Raw genomic sequence first — 12,386 nt, 5'->3', positions numbered from 1 at the left:
TCTGTCCCTCATTTTTTCATCCTGGCTCTGGGGACAAATGTCACCAGTCCTGCTTCCCCACACACCAGCCTAGCCTCAGTGCCTCCTGCTCCCGTGGATAATTGGAGACACCCTGTGATGCTGCAGGGTCCAAAACAGGGAATCTGACCATTCTCTACAGCTACAGCAGGGCGAGAAGAAAGGACTGAGGGGCCGAAAGACACCAATGCAGAAAGGCAAAAATGCACTTCTATGATGGGTTGAAATCTTCTCACGTGAGCATCTAATCTTAGCAAAAACCAGTCTGTGTTTCTCTCCTTCATGAAAGCTGGGTTTTATTATTTGTGTCTAAACAGTCCGTGATTAATGAAGGTGTTTCCATGGCACTTCCTCAGTTGAGTGCACTGGAACAGGAGCAGAATAAAGGAGTGGCTCTGGCAGGGGTCTGAACTTGCCCATGCTGGGGCCTTGCTCACCTGTGCGTGCTCACCTGGGCCCCTCAGTTGCCTCTTGGCTGCTCCATGTTTCCTCACATGCCAGTGGCTGCCTCCTCAGCAGGCAGGGCTGACACTGGCCTAGGGAGCACATTCCCATCCCTGTCCTCCCTCCGGGACACAGATGTTAGCAGAGTTGACAACACGAGTGAGGTTTTTGCCGCTGATGTCACAGGCAACCTTTCTTCTAGGTAGGAAAGAAAAGAGTGGAAATGATGCACCCTGGACCTTGCCTCACTAATTGGTATTTCTGTGGCTTTGGCAGCTCCCAGAACGTGCCCCAACACACTTATCTTTCCTTCTACCAGGAGTGTGGCACAGGAACCTCCAGCCTATCCTACGTTCAGCATTAAGCAGAGAAACCTTTTCCCTGTTCCTGTGACAAACACCTCATCCGGGGACATGAGGTGATGATGTCACTGCCCAGGGCAGCTGGCTGAGTGTGGAATCGTTTGGGCTGGAAGGGACCTTTAGGCACACCTCATTTCACCCCCTGCCATAGGCAGGGGGACATCTTCCACTAGACCAGTGCTGTCCAGCCTGGCCTTGCTCCAGGTGCTCCCTGGTGAATCTCTACTCCCTGGATTAATCTCTATTCCCTGGCTTCAGGTGCCACAGTCTGGGCTCAGCTGCTCCTGTTGCTCTGAGGGCTCGGCCGTTCCCGCTCCCGTTCCCCTGGGGGCCCGGCTGTTCCTGCTCCCATTGCTCTGAGGGCTCAGCCGGTCCTTTCCCTGCGCTCTGAGGGCTTGGCTCTTCCTTCTGTCCTCACTCCTGCCCTTTGCCAACTTGGCGGCCGCAGCAAGAACATCCGTCGGGGGAGCCTTTATAAACGCAGGTAAGGCTTTTTAATTTGTGGTGGTTGCTATGAATAATTTTTTCTTTTTGCCTGATGTTACATTCTCTCCAGACCATTTTTGATGCAGATGATGAAGCCGGGCTTGTTGTCACCAACACCCACTGTGTGCTGGTGCTCCCAAATCATGGAGGATTTAGAGAATCCCAGAGTGGTTTGGGTGGGAAGGGGCCTTAAAGCTCATCTCCTTTCACTTCCTTCCATAGGATGAGGATATGGTGAAGATAATGGTAAAGATGGATAAAATTATGATTGGCTCTTGCAATTAAGGGATGAATATTGTGTCTGTTAAGGAAAGTTTTGTTGAGGCTTGAAGTTCTGTTGATGTGTATCTTTGTTATTGTTGGTTACTTTTTGGGTATTGTAGGTTGTTGTAGGTTATTTTTGGACTCTCTCTGTTTTCCTTATGGTTCCTTTTTCCTCCCTCTATGCTGTTGCCATCAGACAAGCCTGGTTGTCAGGGTTGTCAGGGTCATGTGGAGGGAGGCTGTGTACATTTGCCCCTTGCATGGGGCAGTTGGGAATGGGTGAACTTTGTTACTGGGAGGGCTTGGCATGACAACACCTCACCTCCAATCAGACTGTAAGAATGTCTCCACCAAATGGATGGCAAAGAAAGTCAGCTGTCAGACTCTGGGAGGGGCCAGGGTTAGATAAGGAAAATGTTTGAATATGTATAATAACTTATGAATATGTATTTGGCTGACCAAGGGAATAAAAGGTGGAGCTGCCATTTGGTGGATGTGCCTCTGGCTGCAGCTAAGTGCGCAGTGCTGTCCCTTTTTCCTTATTCAGTCCCTTTGTTGTGTTGTAGAGGTTTAATAAATCTTTGAAATGTTCATGTGAGTGGTCATTTCTCACAATAAGGAAATGTTTGAGCAGATCACCTTCAGCTGGAAAGTGTTTGGGCAGGCACAACTTCATTTCTGCCTAGAAGAGATTCCTTAGCCTATGTGAGAAATGCAGCTCCCTCTTTAACATTTTTTAAAGTTTAATAAAGGATAAAGCAAATGTAACAGCACTGGGTGCATAGCTAGATGCATACAGTTAACTGCAACAACTCTTCTTATATATTTTTTCATTGCATTGGTCATATGCGTATTCGTGAAGATTATACCTATTCCAATATTCTTTTGAATTTACATGTTCTGAAAATTCTTTAGCTTAGTTCGACCCTTGACCTCATCTTCTTAGAGTACGTGCCACAATGTAGATGTGATTTTGTATTTTATTTCTTCACAAGGCTCCCTGATCTGTGATTTGAGAGTTACTGATAGCTGAAGGGTTAGTGATAGACTCCTCTTTGCTCTTTTGGTGTTGTTTGTCTGGTTCTTTTCAATGTTATCTTACCATACAGGCATTTTAGCTATTTTTGCAAGTACTTTCAATCAATATTAGCTATTTCACTATTGTCAGTTACAAAAATAAAGGCATTAGTTATTACTTCACAATTACAATTACTTCTGCAAAAGTTAATGTTGTAATACACAGCACATAGCCTCTATTTTAATATTTTGCAAAAGCCTGAAGTATAATATATTTATCATAGTAAAATATAGACCCTATACAGGGATTAGGGTATTAACTATAAAAGGCTGACAAATTATACTACATTAAAAGCAGTTAAAAAGATATTACAAACTGTACTATATCAAAATAATTTGTAAAAGCCCATATATAATAGCAAAAGCCAACAGCTACATAGTTATTCATAGCACTTAGGATCACCCTGTTATACCAGAAAAATACTTTAATAGTAGATCACAGAATCCCAGAATGGTTTGGGTTGGAAAAGACTTCAAAGCTCATCCTGTTCCACCCCTGCCATGGCAGCGGCACCTTTGCTATCCCAGGTTGTTCCAAGCCCTGTCCAACCTGGCCTTGAAATAAATACACAGCAGAGCCAAGCAGGAGCCCTGTGGGATGCAGGCACAGCTGGGAGTGCCGGGAACTCCAGTGTGCCTGGAGTACTCAGGGAAACCTATGAAAACTCAGCTTGAGAGAGCTCAGAAGGAGGTTTTGTAGTCCAGCTCTCCAGTTCAAAGCACTGTGCACAGGGAGTTCAAACTGGGGCACTCAAAATATGGTTTAGCTGTGTAGAAGTGAGATGTTTCAAGGAAAAATAAAGGCCTCTTTCATTGGAGAAGGAATTAATAAGCCTGAGTGGATGTTCCCATGTGTCTCCAAGCTCCCCAAACTCTTGGCAATAGTTACAGTCTCATGAAATCCAGCTGCTTGTGATGAGAGACACCAGCTGCTGCTCTGAGAAGGAATGGAAACTGATGTCAACTGAATATTTGAAAATACTCAAAATATTTTAGCAGTAAGAGCTTCAGAAACTTACATTGTAAAAAATAACTGAATAGTTTTTCCTGTTGTGGGAATACAGTTGGATCTGACTATCATGTGGCACAAGAGGTAGCATCGGTTTGAGGACAACCGTGCTGCTCCTGTAGCTGTTGGGTGCTTTCTTATTTCTGATCAGCTTTAGCACCCAAAGGACTCCAAGCTCACCGAGACTGTGCAGACGCAAGACTAAAGCACTTGTGTAATGGGCAAATCTAAGATCTGATTTCCAGTCCTTAAACACTTTGTCCTTAAATACAGCACGGAGCCCTCGGCAAACAGATGGTTTGACCTCCCTCCTGTCTCACTTGTCGGAGCGGGTTGGGCTGTGCGTGGCTGAGTGTTTGTCTGGGAGCGGAGCGGGGTGGCCATGCCATCTGGCAAGTGGCTCTGGACATGCTGGATCCAACTGTCAGCTTTTGGAATGGATCCGGCATCGACACAAGCAGATCCCTGGCAGCACCTGTGGGGTTCAGAGCCCGAGTGCTGAAAAGCAGCTCTTGGAAGGAAAAAAGGCTCAGTGTGATGGTGTTGTGCTGTTGGATACAATCATAATCTGGAATAAAAGCTGTGTTTAAGGAGCAGTCCTGCAATGGCTGTGACAAGTGACTGAAGCAGACCAAATAGAGTTTGTTTTCCTTCTGTCTTTGATGTTTAGGAGCCAGGGGGCTGTGCAGCCGGTGCTTTGTACTGTGTCATTCTGCCCGAGTCAAGGAGTTGATGGGAACAGTCACAATCTGTGGGAGCATCACATGCCTGGGCAAGATGAAGGGTACCCCAGAGAGCCCTTGGCATCTGTCACTGGCACTTTGGAGAAGGAGGAGAACACAGAATGCTGTGTGGGGTTTGACCTGGGGGTTTTTGTAGCCAAGGTGTGTGGGTTAATCTGCTGGCCCCTAACAGGGCTGGGGGTTTTTGAGTCACAGCCCCTGTTGTGCCTCAATTCTGTTGCTTTAGGGGGGCAGTACTGCAGGTTTTAGGCAAAGGGAATTGCAGCTATGGATTTATGGAGGGACCTGGCTGGCTGGACTGTGTTGGTCCAAGCTGTTCTGCTTTCCCTGGACAAGAAGATGACTTGTTGATCAGATGGTGGGGTTCAGATGGAGGGTTGGGCTTGGAGGGCAATGTGCACAGCAAGGCACAGCTTCCCCTTCTGTCGCTGCTCTGTCTCAGTGTCTGCATGAGTCACATCCCGTCTGTCCCTCTGTGGAGCCAAGAGGGGAGATATGGGATTGAAATAGAAATTTGGGCCGTGCTGGTACAGCCCATGCTGGCACCAAATGTGGATCAGAGCCAAAGGCTCCTCCTGGACAAATAACTGTTGTCTTTGGTGGGCAGGAACACTTTGAGCCTCAGGCTGCTTACTGCATCCCTGTTCTTTCCCAGCCTTGTCCCTTGGGACAAACCACCAAGTTCAGTGTCCCATGGAGGTAATTCCCAAAATAAGGTCAGGAAAAGTGGAGGGAAGGATGAACCCTGCAACACACTGGCCTGTGCACCTGAGGAGCTGTTGGTAGGAAAAGCCTGTGGAGACGCTCAGCCTTTTAGAATCCATAGATTGTTAAGCCTTTATTCCCACAGGATCCTGGGGAAGTGCTGGGCTGGATGGAGAGAATGAGAGCTTTGTCTCTGCCAAGGGCAGCAGTGCAAGGGGGGATCTGCTCAGGGCTTTCAAAGTGGTGATTGCAGCTCAGACAGGGTTGAGCCCAGTGTGGGTTGTTGCTGAAGTGGGAGCAATACACATCTTTGGGAGAGGTGATGATCCTTAAAGCCCTTGTTCACACTCAGGAAATCCTTAGTGATGTGAGCTGGAGACAGTCACCATCTCTTCACATCTCTGCCTGGGAAGTGAGGAAATGTGGTTCAGCAGAGCCATGGATTTCTGCAGAGCTGTAGCCGTGGATTTCTGCAGATCTTCACAAGAGGGCAGAAAACAGCTGCAGAAGAGCGTGTGGCGCTGGGAGCCTGACAGTGACTTTCTGATGGAAAATTCTTAGGGAAGCTCGGGTCTGCTTGGAGGCAGGAGCATATTGCGGATTTGCCAGCAGAGCCGGCATAAACATGGAGTGGAGAGTAAAGCCAAGAGCAGCGTCCCTGCCGAGAGCACCCTGTGTGAGCAGCTCTGCATATCGTATGAGCAGTCACAGCCTTCCCCATCCCTCTGTCTCCTAGTGATGGCAAAGGGGATTTATTCCAGATACAACTGTGGGGAGAGCAGGAAGGAGAAATGAAGCTATGGGGTGGTGTTTACTCAGGGTTGTGGGAGGTTTGAGAAGGGGTGGTTGGATGTGGTTATTCCCTTTCTCAGCTAAAGTTCAGCCCCTCTTGTCTCAAAGATACTTCTCCTCCTGTTTCCCAAACGGGAATTGGGGTTTACCCCTGGAAATTGGTGTGCTGGAGGGAGAAGGGAGCTCTCCCTGGGGCAGACAAACCACTGGCCATGCATGGTGGGAGAGACCCATCACCCTGAGTGTGCCTTGCTTAGACCCAGCCTAGGGAAAACCCTTCCATGGCCACATCAAAGCAGCCAGCCATGGCCCTGGGGAGCTCTGAGTTTGCCAGCTCCAAGGAATCCATAAGAGGGATTTGTATGTGTGAAATTAGAGTCATCACCCATGCGAACAGGCACTTAACCCCCACTTCCCCAGCTCCTGTACCCAGGGGCTTTGGAGATGTGCCATGTGTCTGGCACCACAGGCAGGAGCAGCCAGCAGGCCCAGCTTGTCCTATTCCACAGCTGAGCCCTGGGCAGCCCTTCTCCCAGCATGGAGAGTCAAGTGAGTGTCTTTGTATCTTGACAAGGAGAAGGAAGCTCGAAGTGCTGATTTCCCCCTTTTCCTAACAAGCTCTTTGAACCTTGGGCTCTGACTACTCAGTACCAATTTTCTCCAGGGCTGGAATAGGTGTTAGATGTTGTTTTCCTTTTCGCCCATTTCTAACAGGGAGAAGACAGCCTCGGGCTATGGATATTTTTTCTCTCCTCCATTGATTTGTCTGTAGGAGCAGAGCCCAGGAATCCTGACTCGCATCCTCCCTGCCGCCTGCAACCCCCAGACAACACCCAGCCCCTCGCTGTGGGAGCAGATGGAGAACCACGGAGCAGATGGATGCCTGATGGGAGCTTATGGTGTAACCCCACAGGACCCCCTGGAATGCTCCAGGTTGCAAACCAGCACAACAGGGAGCAGGGCAAGGATGGATCCAACACACCAAGAATTAATCTTACACCGCCTAAGTGCTGGGAGGAGCCTGAGGAAAAACAGCAGCTGTTTAGATTCAGACTTGAACTAAACACCCTGCAAAGCAAAGTCTTGCCTCTTAAAAAAACTCACCTGTGAGGTGGAATTTTCCTGGGATGTCCTGGCAGCCAGGCTGACTCCCAGGAAAGTGCAGAGCCCATGGCACCTGGGCCACCAGTCTTCCCTCATGGGGACTCTGATCTGGAGGTGTGACTTGCTCATGTGGATCAGCTTTAGGAAATCAGTGCCAAAGTCTTTAAAATAATTTACAAACCAGTTTCACTTTGCATTATTTAAAAGGAACTAAAAATAAATCTTTAGTTGTAAAGCAAAATAAAAACACTGCCATCTTTCATTGCAGTTATTATACAGTAGCTGGCATTCTTTAGACAAAGCTTAAAATAACCATGAACATACCAGTGAAAATAAATGGGTGAGTCATGTTTGTTAACGCGGGATTAGAAGTATTGCTCTTGGCTCTCCTCCTGTGTAGCATCGCCTGCTTTTTCAAGCAGATACAAGGTTTTGGCTGGGCTGGTGAAAGAAAATTTGTGATCCATCAATTCTAGGTCATCCTGAGAGAGACCTGTGTAATGCAATTTTAAACCAGGAATTATTTTTTGTTGATTTGTCAATCTCTGGCAATGTGGTGTCGCGAATATTGTGTACTCTGAACTGATGGTGGGAATTAGATTTATACTTCACTCTTTACTGTGTAAGCCTGATTTTGAGGGGTTAAATTCCAGATTGGTTTGGGTTGGAAAGAACCTTAAGACTCATCTGATTTCAGCCCCCCCTGCTATGAGCAGGGACACCTTCCACTATCCCAGGATGCTCCTAGCCCCATCCAACCTGGCCTTGAACACTTCCAGTGATGGGGCAGCCACAGCTTCTCTGGGCAACCTGTGCCAGGGTCTCACCACCCTCTGAATAAAGAATTTCTTTGTAATATCTAATCTAACCCTGTCCTCTCAGTTTAAAACCATTGCCCCTTGTCCTGTCACTATCTGACCATATAAAAATTCTCTCTTTCTCCTTTTTGTAAGCCCTGCAGGCTCTGGAAGGCTGCAATGAGATATCCCCAAAGCCATCTTTTTTCCATCCTGAACAAAAAACAGGGAAACTAACTCAAATATTTATCTCTAGAGGGCTGGCTCCTGCTTTTCTTTGCTCCCCTTTTATGACTCTCCTCCCTGGGGTTGGAGTGGAGACAGGAGGAGGGTGGTACCAGAATGGCATTTCCAGAAGTTGCTCATGGGCTTCAGGCTGTGTGTGGTCCATCATCTGCTTTTTGACTACAAAGGCCCCAGCTTTCCTCTTTGTAAGAAACTGGTGCTGGCATTTTGCTCTCTGCCTCTTGCCTGCAGCTGGGCACAGAGAAGGGCAAGCCAGATGTCGTTAAAGTCCCATCTCAACCACTTGGGGCTGCTGGAGAGGGTGGAGCAGCAATGGGAGGGGAGAGCAGTAGCCCTGGTGATGTGCTGGTGGGCATGACCAGCCAGCTGGATCTCTGTCAAAGTGCACTCACTCCCTGTGGCCAAAGCAGAGAGAGTTTGGGGGACAGCAGGACAGGATGGACGCTGCAGTTGTCCCTGCGCGTTGCTCTCATGGAGGTTTTGGGGTGCTTTGAGGAGTCATCAGTGGCCCTGTGTGGAGCAGCTGTATCTCCAGGGCTTAACGCCTTTGACAGCCCAGCTCTGCTGAGTGTTGCTCTGGCAGGATTTACCTTCCCAGCTGCCTGGAGGTGACTGTCCCAGCAGGAGGGACAGCTCAGTGCTCACACGTGTCTGCACCCTGCTGCTGGGGTTCACAGCCAGGCCCGGCAGCACAAGCTGGGGTGACAGTGATTGGAGCCAGGCGGTGACATGCAGTGTTCAGGAGGTGAGAGACGGCAGTGACAGCTGGCCTTTTGTGACAAGACAGGCCCAGACAGTGAGAAAAGACTCCGGGAGAGACAGGGGAGATCATGTGGAAGATGCAGAGCAAGTAGTCAAAAACCTTTCTGAAGGACCTATAGTGAGATGTGGAGTCTCAGCTGAATCAGACACAGAATCATGGAATCCTGTAATCCCAGAATGGTTTGGGTTGGAAGGAACCTTAAAGATCATCCAATTCCAGCCCTTAACTGGGGAGGGACACCTTCCGCTAGACCAGGTTGCTCCAACCTGGTCTTGGACACTTCCAGGGATGGGAAGCCACAGCTTCTCTGTAAGACCTTTGCCAGTGCCTTACCACCCTCCCAGGCAAGAATTTCTTTCTAACATCTAATCTACATCTACTTTCTTTCCGTTTGAAACCTTTCCCTCTTGGTCTGTCATTACATGTCCTTGTAAAATGTTTTTCTCCATCTTTAAGACTCCCTACACGAAAACAGCCCTGTAATCCACATAATCCATCTGCACTCAGGTCTGGTGCCCTGGGTCCCTCTCTAGGAAGGTTTCGAGTGATGCAAGGTGGATCTTAGCTCTGCCTTGGGATGATTTGCGCCTGGACTTCAGCATCCTCCTCCTCCTCTCATCATCCACCCCATGGCTGACAAAATGGGAAATACAAAGTACATCTTACCCCCCCATAATCTTTGTATTTTATGGTGTCAGCCTCCTTCTGCAGGGGATTTCCATGTGTTCCTCTTTTCATAAGAGGAATTCTTTAAATATGCTAGTCCAAATATAGGCCTGCAAGAGGGATTGCTTATATTTCTAATTAAGGAAAAAACCCAACCCACCAGGGCTAGGTTGCACTGCCTGGTACAGCACAATTGAATCTCTAGTGTGATGCTCTTTCTTACTTATTGTGTCTCTAGATCCTTGGCTCACGTTTTTCAGGGCAGACACAAGCTGGGAACTCCCATCTTGGGAAGAAAGTCAGGAAAAAAAATGACTGGAAAATAATCTGTGATTGCTGGTGCATGTAACTGACAGAAAGCATTAGCGTTGAGTTCCTCAGACAAGGAAGCTTGGCTTCATTAGACAAGTTAGTAGTGATGCATATTAATTGAGGAGGAACACATTTTTGTTATTTATGAGGGAGAAAAATGCATTTTCCTATGAATATTTAATGAAGCATCCCCTTCCCCCCTATTCAATTTTTCATGCTTGGTTCAGCCAAGTTCAAATGGGCTTCTGGGCAGAAGGAGCCAAACTCAGTGCTGTGCCATCTGAAAAAACAGCCCTGACTTGTGACCTCTCCTGTCTCAGGGGCTTCACACTTCCCTCAGTGGCTCTTAATTCTTTGATTTTTATTACTGCCATTGTGCAAAGTGTCAGAGCTCCCAGTCTGGTGTGAGAATTCCCCCATCCTGCTCCTGATGCTGCCTCCACATGGTGCTCAGGCACTGTGAGACTGTCCAAAATCTCTTTATTCCTGCAGAGACTGAAAATAACAGTTTGAAATCCCATTCCCAGCTTGAGTTTCTGTATCAGTTGGAGCAGGATTGTGGCATTAAGGCCAACAAAAAAGTGGGTCGAGATGCCTTCTACAAGAAGAGGTTCAGCTGGCACTGGCTGAACCCCAGATCTGCTGCTCTTTTCAATGCCAGGAGAGATTGGAAACCAGCACTCCCTAAACAATTTTTTAGTAGAAATGCCTCAAGAAACAATTCTTCTCTTCCTTCCTCCAGACTTTGATTTTTATCCCTTTGGATTTCTGGTGGTGGGTGGAGGAAGCCGCAAGAAATGTCAGGGCAACCCCGCTTGGCTGGAGGCACATCTGGACATTTTGGGATGACAGTAGCCTTTTCTAAGATCCCCTGGCAAAGCAGAGGCAGAGGAGAGCTCCTTGCTTTCCTTCAGCGCCTGGCAGCCTGGCCTCTGCCACCTGACATCTGCAGCAGCCTGGCACTCGGGGGGCATCGGGCTGCTGGGTGCTGATCCAAGTGGACTCAGACCCTTGGCCAACGGGATGGCAGCTTTTCCTCTGTTTTCCTTTGGCTCCCAAACAAAAGGGAAGAAGCCAGAGGCTGCTGGGTCCCAGCCATCAGGGCTGTTCTCCTGCTTCAGTGACAATGTGTTAAATGCCTGCCTGGCCAGTGGCTCTGCTGGCTGGCTGCTGCTGGGGCCTGCTGGGGCTCTTTTGTTCTTCCTCTTGGAAATAAAAAATAAATATCTGCAAAGAGCCCTGTGCTTTCCCTCATCCCTCCCAGTGAAAAATGCATTGTATCAGTTTTGTGCCCAGAGACCGGGAGAACAACCCAGTCCCCTGCACTCCTTCTCTGTGCATCTTGGGGGAGCAGAGGACACAAATTCTCTTTTTGCCAGCTCTGAGGATGGATGCTGCTTCCTCCCCTAGGATCCCCATCTCCCCTTGCTTAACCTGGCATACAAACAGGGGCTGGTGCCTGGCAGGGAGCAGAGTCTTGCAGAAGAGGGATTTGGACTCTGCTGGGCATCTCTTGCTGCACTGAGGAGCACTGAGGAGCACTGAGGAGCACTGAGGAGCAATGAGGAGCATTGAGGAGCACTGAGGAGCACTGAGGAGCACTGAGGAGCAATGAGGAGCACTGAGGAGCACAGAGCAGCACTGAGGAGCACTGAGGAGCACTGAGGAGCAATGAGGAGCACTGAGGAGCACTGAGGAGCAATGAGGAGCAATGAGGAGCACTGAGGAGCACTGAGGAGCAATGAGGAGCATTGAGGAGCAATGAGGAGCACAGAGCAGCACTGAGGAGCAATGAGGAGCACTGAGGAGCACTGAGGAGCATTGAGGAGCACTGAGGAGCAATGAGGAGCACTGAGGAGCACTGAGGAGCACAGAGCAGCACTGAGGAGCATTGAGGAGCACTGAGGAGCACAGAGCAGCACTGAGGAGCAATGAGGAGCACAGAGCAGCACTGAGGAGCACTGAGGAGCACTGAGGAGCACTGAGGAGCACTGAGGAGCATCGAGGAGCACTGAGGAGCATTGAGGAGCAATGAGGAGCACTGAGGAGCAATGAGGAGCACAGAGCAGCACTGAGGAGCACTGAGGAGCACTGAGGAGCACTGAGGAGCACAGAGCAGCACTGAGGAGCAATGAGCAGCACAGAGCAGCACTGAGGAGCACTGAGGAGCACTGAGGAGCAATGAGGAGCACTGAGGAGCATCGAGGAGCACTGAGGAGCATTGAGGAGCACTGAGGAGCATTGAGGAGCAATGGGGAGCACAGAGCAGCACTGAGGAGCAATGAGGAGCACTGAGGAGCACTGAGGAGCAATGAGGAGCACTGAGGAGCACTGAGGAGCACAAAGCAGCACTGAGGAGCACTGAGGAGCACTGAGGAGCAATGAGGAGCACTGAGGAGCACTGAGGAGCATTGAGGAGCACTGAGGAGCACTGAGGAGCAATGAGGAGCACAGAGCAGCACTGAGGAGCACTGAGGAGCAATGAGGAGCACAAAGAAGCAATGAGCAGGACTGAGCAGCACTGAACAGCAATGAGCTCTGTGATTGCATCGCCGTGCTGATGCAATGGCCCAGAGCTGGAGCTGCCTCGCCAGCCCT

Source organism: Vidua macroura, chromosome 24, assembly GCF_024509145.1.
Source record: "Vidua macroura isolate BioBank_ID:100142 chromosome 24, ASM2450914v1, whole genome shotgun sequence".
Lineage (NCBI taxonomy): Eukaryota > Metazoa > Chordata > Aves > Passeriformes > Viduidae > Vidua > Vidua macroura.
The sequence above is the reverse complement of the archived record's forward strand: the minus strand, read 5'-3'. Positions refer to the sequence as shown.